The 9162-nt window shown below is 44.9% G+C and overlaps 2 pseudogenes; one reads left to right on the forward strand and one right to left on the reverse strand.

The window, feature by feature from the left end:
• Positions 1-164: 164 nt before the first annotated feature.
• On the reverse strand, positions 165-5960 carry LOC134351215 (AP-1 complex subunit beta-1-like; annotated as a pseudogene).
• Positions 5961-6652: 692 nt separating this feature from the next.
• LOC134351216 (AP-1 complex subunit beta-1-like) lies at positions 6653-8205 on the forward strand (annotated as a pseudogene).
• The last annotated feature ends 957 nt before the right edge of the window (positions 8206-9162 follow it).

Consider the following 9162-nt stretch of genomic DNA (forward strand, 5'->3'; position numbering starts at 1 on the left):
CACAACAGGTGGTCACTTCTACAAGAGGCAAAACATGGCCAAAGGCATCTTAAAATGCAGAAAATGATCAAAATTAATACAATCGGACTTCCGAAATACAAAAACAACCCCTATCAACCAGTACATTTTCCTTTAGTCCAAGAGAGTCCTCCTACTCAGTTCCTTCAATAACACATTTGCAGTCTGTTCGATTGCCCCTCCACAAATGCACTGTGTGGCTTAAGATACACAGGGCCCAGTGTTCCAATATGGCAGATTAATTCTTCAGGGAGTATTGGCTCAATTAAATCAGTTTCTTCTGAAGTCAGAAGTTTTTTTTTGCCGAAACAACTTCTTTTGCTGCCACTGGATCTGTAGAATGTGGATGCCAGTGTGTATATATATATATATATAGCCATGGTCTTTCAAGTCAGGGTTGCAGCATCCTGTGTCGCCAAACTTAGAACTTGCTGCACCAGCTCCTGTGTCTCAGTCGTGTTTTTTAAAAGAAAAGTTTCACAATAGCAGTCAAAACTTGTAGTTGAAACCGTGTGCTCTCATCATGGAATCCTTCCGAGGAGCTCTCTAATAGCTCATCAGCATTGTCAATACTCTGCATACTCTCCAACTATCCATATCATTAGTGCTCTTGCTTCTGGTTCATCCAGTGAGTCCAGATTTTCACAGACTGTTGAGATAACCTTATCATACTTGTTTGGGTATTTACAGAAAATGACCTTTCTTACTACAATAGCTTCTTGGACGACGTAGTTTACTTTTATTTGAATAAGCTCAAGTAGCGTACTCGCGCAGCGTTCTGCTGATTGCTCAACTTTAATTGCACATCATCCAATTGCACGCATAGCTTTTTGTAAAAAAAATCAATATCTACTTTAGTGGCGTACTCCTTCAATTCTGCCGAAACCTGTGCAACGTTGGCTTGAGAAGCCAGTCGCATCATAATATCCTGTTTTCCCAGTTTCACTTATATTGGATCATTGTTATACGTTAAAGATGGTGCCGGTTACTGGCGACTTTGCGCGTGCTGTTCAGAGCAAACTGCCCTCTCCAGTATCCTATACCCGAGAAACCCTTGTAAACCTTCAGTTTAGCAAGATAAAGATCAGCAACACCCTGGAGAAGCTACTGACCGAGCTGGAGACCATCGCACCAGAACTGCTTCTTAAACTCCGGACCATACCTAGGCCCGACCAACGAGGCGCACCACGTTCCCGGACACCCGTGGTCTGCTACCGTGCTAGAGCGCTTGGAGACACGGCCCATTCCGACCAGCAGCTCTACGGAGCAGACGACCACACAGAAGTGACGGCAGAGACCTCAAGATGCCCCAGACACTTCCATGGAGCGACCACCGTAAAGCCCCGTTGGTGGTCATCCACAGTTGCCGGAAGTGGGAAGTGAGGCCTCCGCCGCTAACCTCGGAAATCGAGCTCGAGGCTCGGCTGGAACGGAGCCTTCCGCAACCGTGAATTGGTTTAAGGACTTGTTTCAGAAAGGAGCCTGGCCATCCGGGATTAAGTGTCGGCTTCGGGGCCTGACCCAATCAATAGCCCAGGCCCTCGGCAGCTGGAAGTGGCAGCAAAGCCTCTCCTGTTACTCGGCCCGACCAGGAGCGCACGATGACATGACCCACCAACAGCGAAGAGCTGACAACAACACACTGCATCGATGGAGACCGGGAAAGATGGACTACTTACCGAAGAAGCGTGGGAAAAGAGCTGGGCTGCTGGTCAGACTGAAACTGAGGGGTTCAGGGTCCCTATGCCCACCATCCTACTAGCTAATGTGCAAGCCATAGAGAACAAGGTGGATCATCTTGAAAGGAGACTCACATACTGCAGGGAGATGCAGAACTGCTGTGTATTCTGTTTCACCGTGACCTGGCTCTCCCCTCCCACCCCCAACTGTGCCATCTAACCAGAGGGATTTTCGATCCATCGGATGGACCGCACGGCGTCTTCGGGCAAGATGAGGGTAGGTGGTGTCTGCTTACTGATTAACACTGGGTGGTGCTCGCACTCAGTGACACTGACAAGTCCTGAAACACCTGTCGGTGAAGTATCGTCCCTACTCTCTGCCTCGGGAATTCACCTCAGTCATATTGACAGCGGTCTACGTTGCCCCCCACCCCGGCGGACGTGGAATGTGCTCTGAACATACTGTATGCCAACATCAGTGAACTTGAGACCAGGCATCCGGAGCCTTTGCGCATTACAGCCGGGGACTTTAACCAGACCAACCTCAGAAAGGCGCTGCCAAAGTTATACCAACATGGCTCGTGCCCCACCAGAGACCCGAATATACTTGACCACTGCTACACAGCAGTCAAGGATGCCTACCGTTCTGTCCCACGACCTCACTTCGGAAAAACGGACCGTCAGGCCGTACTCCTCCTCGTGGCTGACAAACAGAAACTGAAGCGGGAGGTCACGTGTCAAACGTAGTGTCGCGTTGGATGGACCTCTATGACTGCCGTGAATTGGTGGACTGGTTAGTATTCAAGAACTCGGCAGCTAACCTTGATGAGTATGTCTCAGCTGTCGTGGACTTTATTTGGAAATGCATGGAGGACTGTGTGCCTTGCAAGATGATCCAGGTATTCCCTAACTGGAAACCTTGGATGAATTACGAAATTAAGTCCCTTTTAATGGCTAGAGCTGCGACTTTTAGGTCCGGGGATTCAAGTCGCTACACGGAACCCAGGTGTGAACTCTGGAAAGCCATTAAGGGCACCAAGAGGAAATATCGAGCCAAGTTGGAAGCCCAGGCTAACCAAAGCGATGCCAGTAGACTATGGCAGGGTCTAAATGAGATCACTGGGCGCAAAGAAAAGGCCGGGACTATGAATAACTGGCACTTCTCTTCCTGAAGAACTTAACATATTCTATGCAAGATTCGAACAGCAGAGGAGCGTCCCGCTCCCTCTGGATGAACCGGACCTGGTGACATCGAGATTCATCGTCACCAAGGAGGATGTTAGAAGGGCCTTCCTGAAGATAAATCGAAGGAAGGCGACGGGCCCAGATGGCGTCCCAGGACAGGTTCTCCGGGCCTGAGCAAGCGAGCTGGCTGGAGAGTTTGCTGACACCTTTAACTGCTCCTTGCTGCAGTCTAAGATCCCCTCGTGTTTTAAGAAGGCAACGATAATCCCAGTGCCGAAGAAGAGCAAGGTGGCTCACCTGAATGACTATCGAACTGTGGCTCTGACATCAATTGCTATGAAGTGCTTTGAGAGATTGATTTTGGCACACATAAACCATAGCTTCAACCTCGATGCTTTGCAATTCGCCTACCGGAGCAACAGATCAACGGCAGATGCCATCTCTCTGGCCCTACATTCCTGCTTAGAACACTTGGAGAATAAAGACGCATACATAAGGCTCCTTTTCATTGACTACAGTTCTGCCTTTAATACCATTGTTCCAAATAAACTGATTCCTGAGCTCCGGAACCCGGGCCTTAGCACTCAGATCTGCAGCTGGATCTTCAACTTCCTCACGGACTGGACCCAGGCTGTAAGAATAGGGGACAAACTCTCCTTTACGATCACTCTGAGCACTGGTGCCCCACAAGGCTGTGTACTCGGCCCCCTGCTATACTCACTGTAAACCCATGATTGTGTAGCCAAGTTTCCATCAAACTCAATATATAAGTTTGCTGATGACACAACAATTGTAGGCCGCATCTCGGGTAATGATGAGTTTGAGTACAGAGAGGAAATTAAGAAGCTGGTGGCATGGTGCAAAGACAATAACCAATCCCTCAACATCAGCAAGACGAAGGAATTGTTTTTTGGCTTCAGAAGGGGTAGCGGACCGCATGACCCAATTTACATTGGTGGTGCGTAAGTGGAACAGGTCAAAAGTTTTAAGTTCCTCGGGGTCAATATCACAAATTACCTGACTTGGTCCAACCAAGCAGAGTTCACCGCCAAGAAGGCCCACCAGCGCCTTTACTTCCTGAGAAAACTAAAGAAATTTGGCCTGTTCCCTGAAACCCTCACTAATTTCTATAGATGCACCGTAGAATGCATTCTTCTGGGGTGCATCACAACTTGGTATGGAAGTTGTCCTGTCCAAGACCGAAAGAAGTTGCAGAAGGCAAACAACAGGTATTCTGCAGATGCTGGAAATTCAAGCAACACACATCAAAGTTGCTGGTGAACGCAGCAGGCCAGGCAGCATCTCTAGGAAGAGGTACAGTCGACGTTTCAGGCCGAGACTCTTTGTCAAGACTAAGCTGCAGAAGATTGTGAACATGGCGCAGCACATCAAACAAGCCAATCTTCCGTCCTTTGAAAGCATTTGCATGAATTTCATCAGAACCTTTATAGCCGACAGGACAACAACTGAGTTGGCGTGAGATAAATGTGTTGTCACACACTTACAGATGCTTTGAGCTTCTTGGTCATCTTTTGGGCTATAACTGGCCGAACAATCAAGGATAAATATCTGGCCCTATTCAGTGCATTCATTTAAGGGTGTTAAAAACTTATTGATTGTCTGAAAATTGAGGTCCCACAAGTTGCTGTTTGGATGATATTCTGCAATCTTTGACAGAGCAGCCACAGCATTTGCAATGACCATTGGATTAGAGTCAGATATCAGATCCTTTATAGTGTCCAGAAATCCCTGATCTTCTACCAGCTGTGCATTGATATCATGTAGCTTGGCTGCACAGACAGCAGCAGATTTTCGTACAGAAGGGTCTTCATGCTTTCGACATTTTCGCAGCTGCGCACACAATGTGACGAGAATACACATAAAATTAAGATGTTTGCTGGCCTGGGTTAGCATCAGTGACATCAGCAAGTGGTCTGCCACCTGCCCTCAGGGGAAGGAGAGATAAGGAACAATGGAGCAGCGTCTGGAGATGTGTAATGAAGGGACGGGAGAGAGAGCTGTCTGGAGCGGCTCCCCCTTTGAACCCTGAACTGTTTGAAGTGATGGACAGGCGATACCCCAGCAGGGGGATAAAAAGGGACCGGTTCGCTAAGGCAGGACACACACGCCACCCGAGGTAACGAGACCCTGGAAGTGGTGCGCCTCTCACGAGTCGGTGGTAAGTACCAGACAACGGCCAGGGTGGAAAGGTACGATCAGCGGGAACCCGGTGTGTGTCCGCCCTTGCCTGGGTGCCAGGTTCACTGCAGAGGATCGACCGCATCTGGAGGAGGGGTCACAGTCGGTGACCTCAGGTGACATCACCAAGGACCTGCCCAAAAGTTGCTTGTGAGCCATATCGCCGGTCTGTGAGTGAAGCCGTGTCTGAATGATCAGTTGTTCCCGTTCTCTCTCTCTCTCCCCCAACGTTGTCCATCGCCATGGCAATGATTACTGCGAACTGAAGTACTAAACTGGACTGAACTTGGAGTCACTTTGAAATTTGGTCATTTACCCCTAGACAACGATAGAGCTTGATTGATGCTGTTATCTTAATTCGGTGCACATGTGTGTTTATCATCGCTGAACTGTTGCATTTATTATCCTTTCGATTACTGTGTTGCTTGTTTCTTTAATAAAACTTTCTTAGTCCTAGTACTCCAGACTCCAACTGAGTGATCCATTTCTGCTGATTTGGCAACCCAGTTACGGGGTACGTAACAACAAATACTTAGTAATTTTATCCACATGGGTGCAGCCTATTGTTCTTACGGCCAGCGCTCGGATAAGTGGATTGAGATCTTCACAGTCCTTAACAAAGGTGTTGACAGCCATAATTACCGTATCTGGTTGGTTCTTTACAGTTCATTAGACAGAAGTACACCAGCTTCTCCAAATTGTCTGTCTGCATACATTTTACGACATCAGGAAAGAGGGCACTGACATTTTTGCCAACAGTCGTTGACACAATTGCTTTTTTCACTGCTTCTTTCTTTTTCTCCTTGTCACTGTTGAGTTCTGCTTAATTTCAAAGAGTTCTCCTTGTTTGTTTGCTGTGAAATATTTAGAATCAGTCATGGTGAGTGTGGTCATCTCCACTGAGGTCTGAGTTTCCCTCTATCCCAGTTCTTGATCAGGACAAAATATCCAGGCTCAATCGTGGGACAGTCAACTTTAGGCTGGGTTTCATCCTCTTGATAAGCCTGGCGTACCTGTGAATGCAAGCTTTGGAGAGTTTTAATTAATTTGTATAAGTATATTCCCATCTCCTCCCCCAAGGTATGCATATCTAATTTTGCAGGTAAGCTCTCAGGGACGAGTGGCAAACAAGGTCGGGGTTCCTTGGGGTTTTCAAAGAGTACCCATTGATAATTTCTGCAAGTGATAATCCCGTCTTACTTAATGGCATGATTCTCATATGGAATAGGGCTAAGGGTAAAACCTTCATCCAGGTCAATCCAGTTTCCTGTGTAAGTTTGGCCAACTTATTTCACAAGGTACCATTGGCTCGTTCCACTAGGCTGGCTGCTTTCCCGGATGATGGGTGCAGTGAAACTGCTGTTTTACAGCAAGTTCTTTGCAGACTTCCTCATTTATTTTGGCAACAAAATGTGGCCCATTGACTGAGCTTATCATTTCTATAAATCCACAGCGGGGAATTATTTCTTTTAGCAATATTTTTACAACAGTCATAGCAGTATAATTAGTTATAGAACAGCTTCAATTCATCTGCTAAATACATCTACTATCACTAAGCAATCCTTATAACAATGTACTCTAGGTAATTCTATGAAATCAAGTTGGAAACAAGAAAAAGGTCCACCAGGCAAGAGGGTAGTTCTGGGATCACAAGGGATTCCCTTTCCAGCATTCGTTTTTTCTTTTTTTTTACAAATTAAAATCAGGGTGCCACCAAGATCGTATTAATGTATTAACCATTCGTGACTGTTGTGAAAATACTTATATAGGAAAAAAACTGCTGCTGTCCGTGTAGCCAAGCTATATAACATCAATGCACAGCTGGTAGGAGATCAGGGATTTCTGGACAGTAAAGGATCTGATAATCTGACTAATCCAATGGTCATTGCAAATGCTGTGGCTGCTCTGTCAGAGAATGCAGAATCTCATCCAAACAGCAACTTGCTGAACCTCAATTTTCTGACAATCAAATAAGCTTTTAACAGCCTTAATTGAATGCACTGAATAGGACCTGATATTTATCCTTGATTGTTTGGCCAGTTATTGCCCAAAGGATGGAGAAGCTCAAAGCATCTGTGAGCCTGTGACATCACGTTTATATCACGCCAACTCAGCTGTTGTCCTGTCGGCTGTGAAGGTTCTGATGAAATTCATGGAACTGATTTCAAAGGACTTGAAATACTATGGCACTTTGTTGAAGTAACTGGCTCCCCCACTGCGAATGCTGTTGCCCTACAGAAGCACAATTCCAATATGTTGCCCTCCGGAATATCAACCTCATTATACAGAAAAGGTCTGAGAATCTTAAGCATGAAACAAAGGTTTTTTTTTTGTAAAATACAATGATCCAATATGAGTGAAACTTGAAAAACTGGATATTATAATTGGCTTTTCAATCCAACATTGGACAGGTTTTGGCAGAATTGAATAAGTATGCCACCAAAGTAGAGGTTGACTTTGTACAAAAAGCTGTGCGTGCAATTAAAGTTGAGCAATTAGTAGAATGCTGCATGAGTACGCTACTGGACCTCATTCAGAAAAAAGTAAACTATGTCATCTAAGAAGCTATTGTGGTAACAAAGAACATTTTCCGTAAATACCCAAACAAGTTTGAAAGGGTTATTGCAACACTTTTTGAAAATCTGCCCTTACTGGATGAACCAGAAGTAAGAGAAACAATAATATGGATAGGTGGAGAGTATGCAGAAAGAATTGACAAAGCTGATGAGGTATTAGAGAGCTTGCTGGAAGGATTCCATGATGAGAGCACACGTTTTCAACTACAACTTTTCACTGCTATTGTGAAACCTTTCTTAAAATAAAACCTGACTGAGACACAAGAGCTGGTGCAGCAAGTTCTAAGCTTGGCGCCACAGGCTTCTACAACCTTGACTTGAAAGACTGTGGCTATATATCCTAGTGTCTACTTCCTACAGATCCCTGGCAGCAAAGGAAGTTGTATTGGCAAAAAAAAAAACCTCTGATTTCAGAAGAAACTGATCTTATTGAGCCAATGCTCCTTGATGCATTAATCTGCCATATTAGAGCACTGGCCCCTTTGTACCATAAGCTATCCGCCTCATTTGTGGAGGGGCAATCAAACATGCTAAAAATGTGTTATTGAAGGAACTGAGTAGGAGGATTCTCTTGGTCTAAAGGAAAATGTATTGGTTGATAGGGGTTCTTTTTGCATTTCAGAAGTCTGATTGTATTAATTTTGATTGGTGTCTGCATTTTAAGATGCCTTTGGCCATGTTTTGTATCTTTCAGAAGTGACCACCAATTGTGAAAGTTTATCATATAATGATAAAAAAAAGAGGGAATGATGAAGTTTTTGAGGATATTGGGGATTCAGGGGTTAATGACCTTCAAGGACTTTGTACTCTGTCGAGCATAAGTTGCATCCTTCGTTTCTACTTTGCGCAGCTGTGAGGCTATGAAATAGTTAAACTACTTCTTTGTTTTAATCAAGGGAAGAACTGTCTCTGTAAAGTAACAGATGTGTGCATGTCCGATAATACTGCAAGGCTAATTACTTCCTTCCCTTAAAACTGTGTACTATTGTGCGCCACTTTGTAACTAAAAGAAAACAACTCCTTATATGGAATGGACTGTGGCTCTTGATGAAGTAAACTATTGTAACCTTACAGCAAAGGTCCGATACGAGCCCCCAGGGAGAGAGGGAAAGCTGTCCCAACCTTTTTAAGCCCAAGATCCCCTACCTCGGCCTTAGTGAAAGGCAAGATCGATCTACTAAATCTGTTAGTCACACGCTTGCACACCGGGCATAAAAGACCAGAAGTAAAACTCCACAACCCAGAAACAACCTCTTTTTACAAACGGCTTTCCATAGTGGAGGTATTGCTTTGTTACCATTCTCATAATTAGTATTAGTTATTTTTATAATGCCCACATCACAACACCTTTAATTCTATGCTTCATTATTTAATTTTATTTCAACACGAAAACTAAATGAATAAAATTGACTGTTGTATTCAGTGTGATGACTGGGGCTAAATACTTTCTGCTAGTTCTTTGAAATTTGGCTCATAACTACAGACACCCAGTTTAAGACAGTCTG

Source organism: Mobula hypostoma, chromosome 8 (assembly GCF_963921235.1).
Source record: "Mobula hypostoma chromosome 8, sMobHyp1.1, whole genome shotgun sequence".
NCBI classification, from domain to species: Eukaryota; Metazoa; Chordata; class Chondrichthyes; order Myliobatiformes; family Myliobatidae; genus Mobula; species Mobula hypostoma.